Genomic DNA, 13,644 nt, shown 5'->3' on the forward strand with positions numbered 1-13,644 from the left:
TTTTGCAATTGCTAATTCACTTACCTGTATTAAGTATTATTGATTATACTATTTTAGCAACTTCTAAAATATTACATTATACATAATTTGTTATTGTGTTCATACTTACTAAAACTCTTTTTTTCTTTCTTCGTACAAGTGATACAAATGTTGGCAACACTCAATGGCAAAAAGTGGCTAAAATCATAGCTAAAAATGACCTAAAAATAATCAGAAGTTGTTAGGAAAGATAAAGCAAACTTTCGCAGGGAGACAAACCTAAATAAATCCCCTTTCTACAATAACAAAATCAAAGCAACACTTCCCTAAGAAAAATAACAATGATCGTCGTCTACGTTTTCAGGTTCAGGCGTAGGTTTCTTTTTACTGGTTTCTTGTACCGGGTGACTTTTATCTCAACTAGTTACAAAACAGTGGATGAAATATCATATATAGAAAATAACACTTTTCCGCACTGTGGAATCCAAATCTTACTGTTAAAGTTGAAGAAAGCGTTTTTGCTTTCAACCTGTTGGTGAGACTACACTTGACTGTATTCACCTGGTTGATTGCACACATGACTTCCGTCTTCGCATGTGGAAGCGTTAGTATAAAGAAAGCCAACGAAACGAATTCTGAATATTTCGAGTTCGCAGAACCGTGTGTTATTCCCAAAGATAAACACACACACACACGCATACGCATGACCTAACTAAGAATGAAAGAAAAAAACCAAACAAATTAGTGAAAGGTAGTGCTTATATCCACACCCCCTCAAGAGAGGCAAGAAGATAGAGACTATCAAGGTTTGTACACACCTTTGTACTCTTCCCACTTGCTTGTATTGTTGTGAAAACAAACAACTTTCAATTGTTTCAATTCAATGGACAGACAGAAATTTGTATGTGAATGTCCGGGATACTGGGATCTGTGAGTGTAATGAATGTGAAACGTATCAAAGGGGTCGTACACATCATCTTTGGTGCATTGGGTCCCGGGTTCAAACTATGCTCCCACCAAGTGAACTTTGTGGTGGACAAACACCGTGTGCGTGGGTTTCCTTGGGGTTCTTCCATTTCCTCCCACTTTCTTCATTCCACCATTTCATTCATTCCTCATCATCACCGTCTCCTTTAGCCTAGATGGCATAACCGTGGAACGAAAAGCAAAAAAAAAAAAAATCATTTCATTTACATATTACGTAACGCGGCAAAGGGTTCGGCCTTGCGTTAATTTCTAATACCTTGATTTGTTGGCAAAGAAAAAAAAAAACACATACACAAATATATTCAAAATACAAGCATTTTTTAATGAAAAGTTCTGCAATTAAAATTATTTTTTATTGTGATAACCGCCAAAACAAGCAAAATTGGTTACAAAAAATCAAAAACGTTACGTTACAAAGCGGGGATGGTTTCAGCTTTGCATTACATAGTGTGGCAAGGGTGAAGGAGAGGCTAAAATTGATCAAAAACAGCGTTACATAATATGTAAACAACCCCTAGCGCCTAAATGCCTATCGCGTGTGTTACCTATCCGGAACACGTTTTTGAATGATTCCAATGTCTTCATTAGTTCTCGAGATATGTACCTTCGAAGCAATGTGTAAAAAATAAAATGGTCTTTCCATCGATATGTCGATCGATTGCTTGTCATGACCAATACTATCATTTCTCAAAATACGGCACTTTCCTCGTCGGGCACCTTATATACAAATACAGTGGCAGATCCAGGATATGATCAAGTAAGGAGCAAAACCATAGTTTGCAGCTTTATCCCGTCTAAAACAGGATTGAAGGCCATTTTATCCCTTGAGCGTCAAAGGGGGGTTATAGCCTTCTTGGATCCCAGCCTGTATATTATATATATGCAGGATGTTCGGGATAAATTGGACAGTTGGTTTGACTCCATAAAATATGCATTTACGGAAGATGTTGCTTGCGTTCTCAAATATATTTCTTCTCTTTGGTTTCAGATACAGCTGTACAGGTAAAGTCAAACAGAACTACAAGGGACAAATGGAAGCCACCAGAATATTGTAAAAGAGTTACGTACAACATGATGATTCGCGCCGGGCACCCAAATTTTGCAATCACGTCAGCCACTCAGTGCTCCTTAAACACAGTGAAAGCGATACGAAGTGAAATGCAGAAGTGCAACGGACTACGAAGCCGTGGCTGCGAGAAAAGTGCACAGAAGACGGTCTGATTACCGCCGCACACAGAAATTCATGCAACAATTGCAGGAGATTGTGAAGGGGATCCAGATAAGGGAATCCAGGCTCTAGCGCGAAAAATGGGTATTGCCCCGTCAACCATGCTGGTGGTTTTGAACAAGGACCTTGAGAGCAAGACTCTGCTCCCTGTCATATGCTGGGAAGACCCTGAAGTGATTGAGAATTTTTACTTCACCGGTCCCGACATCTGGCCCCGAAACTACCGTGATTGCAATCCTATGGATTATTATGTCTGAGGCGTGGTGGAGCAACTAACCAACCGCACTCCCTGCACCACGAAGACCCAGCTGATCGATTGGATTCAGGAGGCGTTCAGCTCTTCCTCGGGATACCGTGAAGGCTGACGCCAGATTTCGGAGCCGCCTTGAGGATGTTGTGGACGAGAACGGTGTTCATTTTTTTTGAGTGTTTTGGCTCTGCCTGGTTCTCTATTCTGTACACTTTCCATGAGGTCAATTCAATTTGGTTTGAAGAAGCTATTCCCTGTTTATTACTTCCACCTACAAGTGTCAAATTTATCCCGAACACTATATATATATATATATATATATATATATATATATATATATATATATATATATATATATATATATATATATATATGAGAGAGAGAGAGAGAGGGAGGGAAAGAGACAAAAAGAGAGAGGGAGAGAATCGGTTGTTAAAAGCACAGAATAGCACCACTGGATTTACTTCTTGCAAAAATCCTTCAGTTGAAGACTTACGATTTTATGTTGGACACCGATTTTCAATTTAATTGATGTTTATCTTCAAGTCCTAAAGTGAAAGCTAACGCTAGGTCAGTAAAAGACTTTAATAGTTTGAATTCCTCATTGACACTGAAAAGCGTCATTTTCTAAGGATGCTTGTAAATCAGGACGTCTATTCTGGATTTCCTTTACGAATTCTTTACCCAAGTTTACACTTATTTTTCGAATATTCTTCTCAACGTCTACTTAATTCGCAGGTTTTGAAGTCATTCTAGGGGAGGGATCAATATGACCATCAAAGCTGCCTTTCATAGCGGGGTATAGAATACTGACACTTAGAGAACGAATTAAACTTCAGAAGATAACAAAATGACGCGTAGAATAAATAAAAAAAAAGTGGATGAACTAAGAAAATGACTAGAAATTGCTAAAAGCTGTTGGCTCGGCTCGGTGATGACTAAGCCGTGAGCCGAGCCGCTGTAGCCGTGGAGAACAATAGTGACTACGCGAGTTTCTTGTTTTTAAGACAGACCAAATCTCAGCATCAAACTAAGAAGGGAAATTAAATGACTTTTGTGAGTTTTGGGAAAGAAACAGTTTGTCAGCAGCTACAATTGTATCAGTAAGATGCCCTGTAGCATCATCAATGGTGCCATTTTCCAACAAACACAATGGAAAAAGATCCAAGGCACGACAGATATCACCCTTTTCGAGTCCTCTTCCACAGTCTATTTATATGCTTCGAAGGTCTATAATTACTGTTAGAAGTTCTTATGTTGAGACAAAATGTTATATCCAGTCAATCGTGATCAATAGGAAATAAGTTCATACGTAAAGTTAGATCAATGTTATTTCATGAGGAGAAAACATAATATAGGTTCCTATCTCCGCGCATATTGAACATATTATGCTCACGTAAGCACAGACGATGAATATCACACTTACAGTAGTATTGCTCTCACCTGAGGACACTTTTGGCCCCTGGGTCCCTACCTCAGAACCCATGTTTCCTGGCCCGGGCTCAATGACCTAGGGGTACATAGGACCACCCCCTCTAAATTTTGGCAGGGGTACCATGGCCCACCCCCTAAATTTTGACAGGGGTACATAGGATCACCCCCCTTAAATTTTGGAAATTCCCAAATCTAAAAATTGGGTGTGGTAGCCTAGGACCATAATATGTACCTCTATTAGTATTGGGGGTCTATGTCGTTCCCTTTCATGGGTAAAAAATTACCAATAATTCAAATTTCGGGGCTTTTTGACTTAATTTATCCCCTTTGATTAGGTGTTATTACCTTATATAGTTATATGGCATATATAGGGGTCCATTACCTTTCATAAGATATGGGTATATTGGCATACCCCTTTAAAAATTTGGGAGGGGTACCTTGGCCCACCCCTTTAATTTTAGAAATTGCCCAATTTAAACATTTGGTATTATAGTACTGGACCCTAACATGTATTATGAACAATTTGGGTGGTCCACCTCGTTCCTTTTAGGGATACAAAATTGCCAAAATATAAACGTAAGCAATACGTTGTACCACGTATTTGGTCTTTTGGCCCAATTTATCCTCTTGGATGAGGTCCTATTACCTTATATGGTTATGTATAGGGGTCTATTCCCTATCATAAGACAGGTACATTTGTGCATCCCTTGAAAAATTTGGGAGGGGTACCTTGGCCCACCCCTTAAATTTAAGAAATTGCCCATTATACTCATTTGGCATAATAGTATAGGACCATAATATAGATGACTATAAATATAATAAATATAGATTACTTGGTCATGTATATTGGTCCATTTCCTATTATAAGACATGGGTATATTGCTGCACCCCGGGAGGTGTACTTCGACCCACCCCCTTAAATTTTGCAAATTGCCCAATTTAAACATTTGATATTATAGTATAGGGCCCTAATATGTATTATGATAAATTTGGATGGTTCACATCGTTCCTTTTTAGGGGTACCAATAGTTACACCTGACGAAATGTCTGTAACTTGATCATACGATCCACGAGGCAGTTTCTTCATTTCCTCCGGTTGTTTTAGAGCTGCCTTTTCCACTCTGTTCATCCGCACAGTCCCTGTTCCATCATGACCTTTAATTCCCAGTGTTTCCAACAGACGCACGGATGTAAAAAAGTTATCCATGTAAATGCTGTATCCTTCTCCTGGTGTAAGCCTTTCAACTAGATTTAAAACAACTGAACCTCCCACCCCGACTTCAGAATTTGTGTTTCCCGTTGAAGCATCCTGATAAGGTTCTGCAGAAATTAAACATCCTAAACGTGTACACATGGCCCATATTTTAAAACCAAATCTTATCGGTTTCCCTTGAAGATGTTGCTTACAACCGTGGTGCCCGAAGTATGGTACCATGGACTCATCAATGTTCACATATGAATCTTTAGGAAAATACTTTAACCAATGTTCGTTTAACATGGTCCATAGTGGGCGAATTTTACTGAATTTATCACTGGTCAAGCTTAGTATTATCACAAACACTTAGATAACGCAACATTTCTTCAAATCGATTTCTACACATGGTCTTAGCTACTCCAACATGATGGGTATCTACACCCAGGTCCCAATACAAACGATACCTGGAAACCTTACAATAACCACTAAGCAAAAGAATCGCGAAAAATAGTCACATTTCGTTAGAAGTAACATCAAATTGTTTCCCATCTTTCTGAACAGTGTAAAGTCTCGAATAGTTAACGAAGAGAGAAATAACGTCATCGTCGAAGAATAGTTCGAAAAGATCAACAGGAGACACATCTTCTAATAATTCTGGCCTTTCCCAGGTACGTGGAGGTTTCGTAGGAATGTTGACCCTCTTCCATTTCCTGATTGGAAGTGAATTACGTTTTACTTTTTTTGAGCGCTGTGAGCTGCTGACACTAGCAGTAGGTAGTTCAAGTTCACTTTCCTCTTCCAATCCTCTTCTGTCCACAACAATTCCGTTGCACGTAATTCTTCTAATTTCAAGCTCAACGCTTGCACTAAGCTGGTTACCAGATAGGTTGTTTATTGATGCACTTTGGCAATCCTCGTCACCGCTGTCTTCGTCGCTCAATTGTGAGTTCTCAGGAGGAGTGATATAAATATTTGCATCTAGGAGGTTGTCCTCTGCTTCAAGGATGGCAGCAATTTCGTTGACAGTCAACCTGAAGAAAAAGAATATATAAAGGATCTATTTTAGTGTGAGTAGAAAATATCGTTCAAAAATTTCTAAAACATATTTTATACATTTAAAAAAAGAATATGTTCTACAAGTTAAATTTTAAAACAAGTAAAACACCATAACAGTCCGTAATGTTTGCAGAGCTGAATAATAATATGATCAATAATTCTATAATTCATATGGGATGCTGTCGTACTCGAAGAAACAAAAAGAAGGTAGTCTTTTACACATTCGGTTTTGAAATTTGCATTGTTTCATACGCTAGAACAATTACTATATTAATTACTTATTGTGCACATTACAAAAAATGAATGTTTCAACCTAAATAGCAGAAAGAAAATACCATACTTGAAAGATTATAAGTGTATTACTATTTTATGCAAAATATTTTAAAAATTTGTATAATTAAAATTTGTTAGTTGATGAAAATATTCATTTTACAATGTTATTGTATCACTTAAGTTTCTGTTGCATGCTTAGAAACACACATTTTAGCTAAAATGCCTATTTCTGTTTGACTATCCAACATTTTCGCTAAACTTATCCGTACAACCGATAATTATACATATATAATATCCTTATCACCTGTTGAAACTGATAGAAGCGAGAGAAGGTTCGATAGAAATAGGAATAGCGAGTTATTTCGCTTAAATCAGTCCTACCTGACAGAACTAGCAATATACCCAAAGCGTAATATGCTCAAATGTTAACCATCTCTGGTGTTCCCAGTGCCCCAATAATTGGGCAGCAGGCTTCTTACAGTAGGCATGCCTACAGTTCCCACTACCCAATGTTTGGGGCACCAAAAAGGTTTAATTGAAAAACAGTGGATTATAATAATAATCGCCAAATATACTATTATACCCAAATTACAGAAGTTCGAAAACAACAAATCAATAAAAACAAATAAAAAAAATCAAAATATTACTACTTTAATATCTTACCTTTTCTGGTCTGACATCGCGTCTTGTTCTTCAGGAAAGTCCTCACTATAAAACACACAAAGGAAGCAAAAGACAGTCACTAACCGAATGTTGCAATGTAGCCAGATACTCCAACTAATGATCCATAAATAATAGAGTTTTAAAAATTTTTTACATTTGTTATTAAAAAATCAGAAATATATCGCCCAATTTTTGGGGCAGTGGAAATATATGGGTTAATTTCTCAAACAATTTCTCCAGCTTTCGTAAAGACCACATAAATCCTGGAGATGGAGTGATGATTTGTATAAATAATAAGTGGAAGAGCAAGAGAAGATTGGATCTTGAACGAAATTGTGAACTTATTTGGGACAAAGTGTTTATTCCAAAGTGTAGCTCTGTGTTTATTGCGTGCTTCAATAGACCACAGAAGAATACTCCTCAATACATCTTAGAAGTTTGTCATGAGTCACTGTTACAAGCATTATCACTCGGCGACGTCATCCTATTGGGTGATTTCAACCTCTCCATCCCGTGGCAGGACAGTAAGCATGGCATCGCTAAAGGCGGAAATGACAATTATTTTATGGACAATTTTATTCATGGACTTGAACTGGGTCAGCACAATATGCATAAAACTCGCAAAAATAGCAATCTGGATTGTGTTATCTCTAATTTAGAACCTCGTCGTATTGTTCCATGCAGAAATCTCTTTCCGTCGGACCACGATTCGTTGGATGTTTCATTCAATTTCTTCCCCTCCAGTACTACAAACCAGCCCCTTTAAGTAAATCACAACTTCTTTGGAACCCCCTGGGGTGACATCTGTTGGGTTATTGAACTCTTTTCTTGGTGTTTGTTGTAGACAGGATCTGTCGACGAGGCGGTGGACTTATTCACATCTGTTATCCACTCAACTATAAAGGATTTTGTCCCTGTAAAACATCAAAATCGAAGAAGTTTCCCGTTTAGTTTGACAATGAGCTGCCTGATCATCTTAAAAACAAAAAGGTTGTTTGGAATCTATGGAAGTCACATCCGAGTGACTACACATACAAACAATTCGCTAAAATTAGAAGCTTTACGAAGAAGGTACAGCGAGGTAAGTACTTTGAACACATGGACTCAATTTATGATTTTACTGTTAGCAACTCTAATCTATTTTGGACTGTAATTAAATCTCGATCGAAATCTCCCGGCATATCAGCAATGGTTCATGACAAGAATTTTGAAGCTAGTGATGCTCAGAGACGCGACCTTTTTAATAACTACTTCTGTTAAACATTTCCCGCTTTTCCCCTTACAATCCATCTTTCCTCTCTCCGCCCCATTTGTACTAACGCCTTATCAGACCTCTCTACCACCCCGGGTGAGGTTTTCTTTCTCTTGCAGTCGCTTTCTCCACATAGATTTCTTGGGTCAGACAACATTGGCTCTCTCTATCTTAACCAAACTGCTTCAGCTATTTCAGTTCCTTTATCCATCCTATTCTGTAGATGCTTCAGAGAGGGATATTATCCCACTAGCTGGAAACTAGCTCATGTGACCCCAGTATATAAATCAGGACTTCAAGATCAAGTATCCTCCTATAGGCCAATATCTCTTCTTTCTGTAATATCTATTATCTGCGAAAAAATAATATGGACGATCTCTACTCTCACCTATCAGTTAATCCTAGTGGCCTTTTGCTTTTTGCTGACGATTGCAAATTGTATAGAGAAATATCATGTTTCCATGACACAATTACCCAACAGGAAGACAAATTATCTTGTAGAGTGGTGAGTGAAATGTGGCAATTGAAACTTAATAGTAAGAAATGTGTCAGTATTCCAATTACTCTGAAAAGTCTCCTGTTCCCTCCAAATACCATATTAACAATTCCCCTATAACACATTCTGCTAGTCATAGTGATCTTGGTGTTATCTTTGATTCGAAACTCTCGTTGTCTGACCACATGTTCTCAATAGTTACGAAATCAATGCGTATGCTGGGGCTTCTTTACCGATTCACTGAATACGTACTGTAGCATCATTAACAACATTCTATAAAACTCTAATAGCGCCCAAGATCGAATACTGTTATCCCATATGGGCCATGCCCGCATCTACACATCTCTCAAGACTTGAGTCTATTCTCAATTTCTTTATTGGAATAGTACGTTTTCGTGTTCCCGCACTTCGAAAATTACCTAAGAAGGAAATTTTGCGGTATCTTAATATCCAGACGCCGGAAGTACACAGAAATAACTCTGATTTGAAGTTTCTTCATAAGATTGTTAATGGGAATCTAAGATCAGAAACCCTAATTCAACAACTATTCTTACACGTCCCTTCCCGCAAAACCCGGAATACCCACCTATTCCATTTCACGCCCTAGGTTGTCAATTTTACCGAGGTCTCTTTTTCACCGAGTACCGGACTATTATAATAATCTAACTAGTGAGGTGGACATTTTTTTCGAGCTACCCAGTGTTTGAAAGAGCCAAATAATAATAGTTGTGCACTCTTTGTTAATACTATTGATGTTACTGTTGTTGCTTATTTTTATTCTTTTTCTTTTTTTCCATTTGTTTACATTTCCCTGTATAAAATGGCACAACTATACTGTATCTGGGAACTTGTTCAATAAATAAATAAATAAATAAATAAATAAATAAATAATTTCTAATTTCATAATTACTATTACAGTGCTTAGGGGTTGAAAGTAGACAGGACAGCATGCAAAAAATATTACACCAAAGCCGAATGGGGCAACCTTTCCTAGGTATGAGCGCGGGAAAGTACTGAAAATTGAACTTTGAGCATTAATAGCTTAAATACTAATAGTGTTGGAAGAAGTATGGTGAATTTCAGAGGAAACCTGACTTGTATTTTCGAAAAATGCCACATTCAAGATGTTCGGGAAATTACACAATATTTTAATTAAGCCTTATCCCTTTTAATCCACAACAAATCAGTCAAGTGAAAAAGCCTTTGCAGATCAGCTGTCCTACGAGAGGTTTTTCTTCATTCGCACCAGGCCAATTTCGGAATGGTACCTAACTTGCAGGCCCCAAGTAGTCTCCTTTCCAATGCCTTTAACGAAGGACGTTATTCCTCTGACACATTCATCAGGCCGGAGATGCCATAACACCATTATAATTCTAGTAAGTCTTCTGGGGCTATCAGCCAAGTGAAAGTATTTACATCCGATGTCGACATATGTTTCGAATGTAGTTATTGCATTCAGCTGCAAGGATTATGATGAAAAGACCAGAGTCAAGTCTGTTTTCCCCACGAAGGGGGAGGGATGTCTAGGCTTTAAACGGCTACCTTGTCCAATGTGTATATTGTCTGTTGATGTGTTTATTGCGGTCAGAATGTTCTGGGAGTTAAGTTATATTTTATTTTGTATAGATACAATTTTATACTGGAGGCAGGCTTAATCATCTCAGGTAGTTCTGAATCACATTCTTAAGACCATCGAGACTTAACGCCCATACACACGTTGAACAGGCAAAGCCCAACACGGATTCTCGGGCTAAAGCATGTGTTGGAGATTTTTTATTTCAGCATAGTTGTTGATGGAGTTTGGGGAATCTGAGTTAAGTGAAAATGAAGCCTCCGGTGGTATCTCTTTATCATAAGAAGGTACCTCGTTAGGTGTGGCTGATGTCCTCTCAGGCGATAAATGTAGTGGTTCCCGTTGTTTTTAGGGACGGGTCCCCTGATGTGGTTCCTCTTGGTTTTGTCTATCGTATGAGATTTCTTCTAGTACTTTGTTTAATCTTCATGTTTCTTGGTGAATGCTTCTTGATAGCTTATCTTCCAGTATTAGGGGAAGGTTGTACTATGTGTGATTTGTATATGTAAACAACTCCTTGGTATAACACCGCTAGGTATCTGGAGTTCCTATGTTGGATATATGTGTGTTCTTGTGTGCAATTCAGACGAATAGTCCCGTTGGAATAAGTTTATCCTACTTGCACTCCGCCTGTCAGCAATGCTTGTACATACATGAGTGCCTACTCTGTGCTCGGTCACTCAAGAGGGACGGGAGTGCAAATAGTTTAAACTCCTCCTTTCGGTTTGTCAAACGTCAACACTGCCGGGGAGGGAAGAAATACGTTAGTTCTTGGCTCTAAAAAGAGCGGATAGGTACTGTTCCTAGAAGTACAGAACGATCCTCTGTTCGGGTCTAAGTCTGGTCTTAAAACAGACCATCAATGCCTGTAGTCTTAGTCATATAACCTAACAGAACGTTGGTAGTTAACATTGTACTTAGCGCGAAGTATCCGTAAACAATCTGTTCCAATAACTCATATTAGCCCTGTGCAGTGTTGTTCAAATTTCGCGAGGACTGTGCTTGCCTCTCAATAAATCAGTTATATGACAGTTTCTCGTATCGAGAACCGGGTTCCATCAGGTACCCTTGCCTCACATATGAGGTATTGAGTATATGATTTTTAGGCAAATAACATTTAACTGGAAAAGCGATTCGCAATTTCCGATGTATTTTGTGTAGCTGGAATCTAGCTGCTAGCAGTAGTCTGATTTGCTGATTGAATGATTTGTGAAAGAATCGACGGTATTTATGGTAAAGCGAAGTTGGGTGGAAAACCTTCAGCTTCGAACGAACGGTTGGCGCTCTATGTATCCAATCATGAGGCAGTGAAGTGGTCCTGATAAGGGTTTGGTCCTGAATGCAAAATCAATGCTGTTGGGCAGTGATGTCATCAATTAGTTCACATAGAATGGATCAAAGATGGCTGTAACATGCTGATAAGCTACAAGTCTTTTCTGACTTTTGTTCTCTACTTCCTCCTTTGAACAAATTTTCTTCAAATAGTTTTTTACCTGCTTGAAACCGAAACAATAAAGAAAATTTTTATTTTTTACATTTTTTATCAGTAGGTTGCGAGAAAACTACCACTACAGTACTAGCTGCTGAGAATTTATAGAAATTAATTGCCGCTTTCTTTGATGTCAATTACGGCTACAAATGAACATTACTAATCCAAGGTTCGCTGTTGTAGTTGATGATGTTGGGAACAAAGGTGAATGCTTCAAACTAGACCAAGAATAGGTGACATGTGTTATTTATGTGAAGGTCAACCATTTCTTATTGTAAATATATTAATTTAATTTTCTCTTCACCCTTGAACCAAAATAAAGACCATATTTTTTCGGAACCTCCCTCCGCGATTAGAAAGGAGCTGGTTCCATCCCCTATGCCATCGCTCAAATTGTATCCAATTGACAGACTTTGAATTCAGATAGAAGAAAACATGAAAACTGTGGTCATTCCAATGTTAATAATAATAATAATGACACTACATGAATATAGTCTCTACTTCTCAGTCTCAAGTCTATTTCCCACTTATCTTTAGAACGAAAGAGTTCTGCACTGATTTGTATGGACAGAGCATTTGACATCTTGGGGAGAAACCACTGCAGGTTCAGAGTGCTGTTCTCTATTATAGAAGAGATTCCCGGAAAACTCAATTCCCACACACCGAAAACGCAAATATTTTAAAAGAATTTACGTATCATTCGAGACAACAGCCTGACGACCAGCTGTTTAGTGAGTTTTTTCGTTTTGAAATACAGTACATGAAAAGCAGTTGTTGTTTGTTCCAATGTAGTGAGTATACTATGAATAGAATGTAGCGTATAGCCACGTACTTCCAAAATTTTAGGTGGCTATACGATAGTTTCCAAAAATTAGATGTTGGTATACGTCGTATACCCTCCATTACATCCCTGCAAATGGTTCATCATTTTCATCGTTAGCAAATTCTTTCACCACTTTCTCTTGTAAATACATGCCAAGAACTATTTTCACACCAACATGATTGCTATTTTTAGTTCCAAAGTAAAGTATTTCATATACTTCGTTGTTCAACTCCCCATTAAATTCCCATCTAACTTCATACCTTTTACTAAATCTAGATTTTTTCATTTCTGTAAGATTTTCTAACTTCATACCCTGTAACACGTCCCTATCTTAAACCATTCGCTTTCGCTTCTCTTTCTTTCTTTACATATATCTTCCCACATTCACACTTTCTCGTACAATAGTCCTTCCGAAAACTTTCCTCTCTCAGAGATCCGAATACGGGGTTACTTTGCCTCCGGAACTATATTTTGACCTGCGAAACACTATTCTACATGTTTTGTCTCTGATATAAAATTAAAGAAAATGGAGTGGTGGTTTGCCATTGCCTTCCATCCAACAGTATCCCAACCATTAAATTCACTCCACCTAGGCCTTGGGACTAATGTCCAAGTTTCCGAACCAATCACCACGATTTCCACAAACTTGACAACTGCAGAACGACTGCCTTCTCCCAGAACACTCTTCGTCTTGCTACTCCGTTTGGACACATTTGGTAGGGGTGGTAATTCTGTCAATGAATTACCGTTGACAAAGCTCTAAATTTCACTGTAGCATGCAATTCTCCCCAATCGAAGCACAACTTGATATTACACACTAAATTTAAGGAAACGTCTTGTATCAGATTTTAAGCATTGTATCTAACCATATGGCCCAGCTGATCGAATATTAATGAAGAGAAATTTTAATTTTTAAGCGAACCTCGTATAAAAGCACTCTCAAGAA

General features: G+C 38.1%; 1 protein-coding gene across 3 annotated transcripts in view; it reads right to left on the bottom strand.

Moving 5' to 3' along the window:
* LOC145691023 (uncharacterized) overlaps positions 1-13,644 on the bottom strand; it is a 74,326-nt gene that overhangs the window by 19,217 nt on the left and 41,465 nt on the right. Inside the window, exon 1 of one of the 3 annotated variants that reach the window (XM_081766572.1) lies at positions 110-494. The exons of 1 other annotated variant lie outside the window; for it this stretch is intronic. The gene's annotated coding sequence lies outside the window, so the exon portion shown is untranslated. Of the gene's footprint in view, positions 1-24; positions 495-13,644 lie in introns of those variants that run through there. One more of the 3 variants, XM_081766570.1, reaches the window with a different exon arrangement.

The sequence above is a fragment of the Thermobia domestica genome, chromosome 7, assembly GCF_964235325.1.
Source record: "Thermobia domestica chromosome 7, izTheDome1.hap1.1, whole genome shotgun sequence".
NCBI lineage: Eukaryota > Metazoa > Arthropoda > Insecta > Zygentoma > Lepismatidae > Thermobia > Thermobia domestica.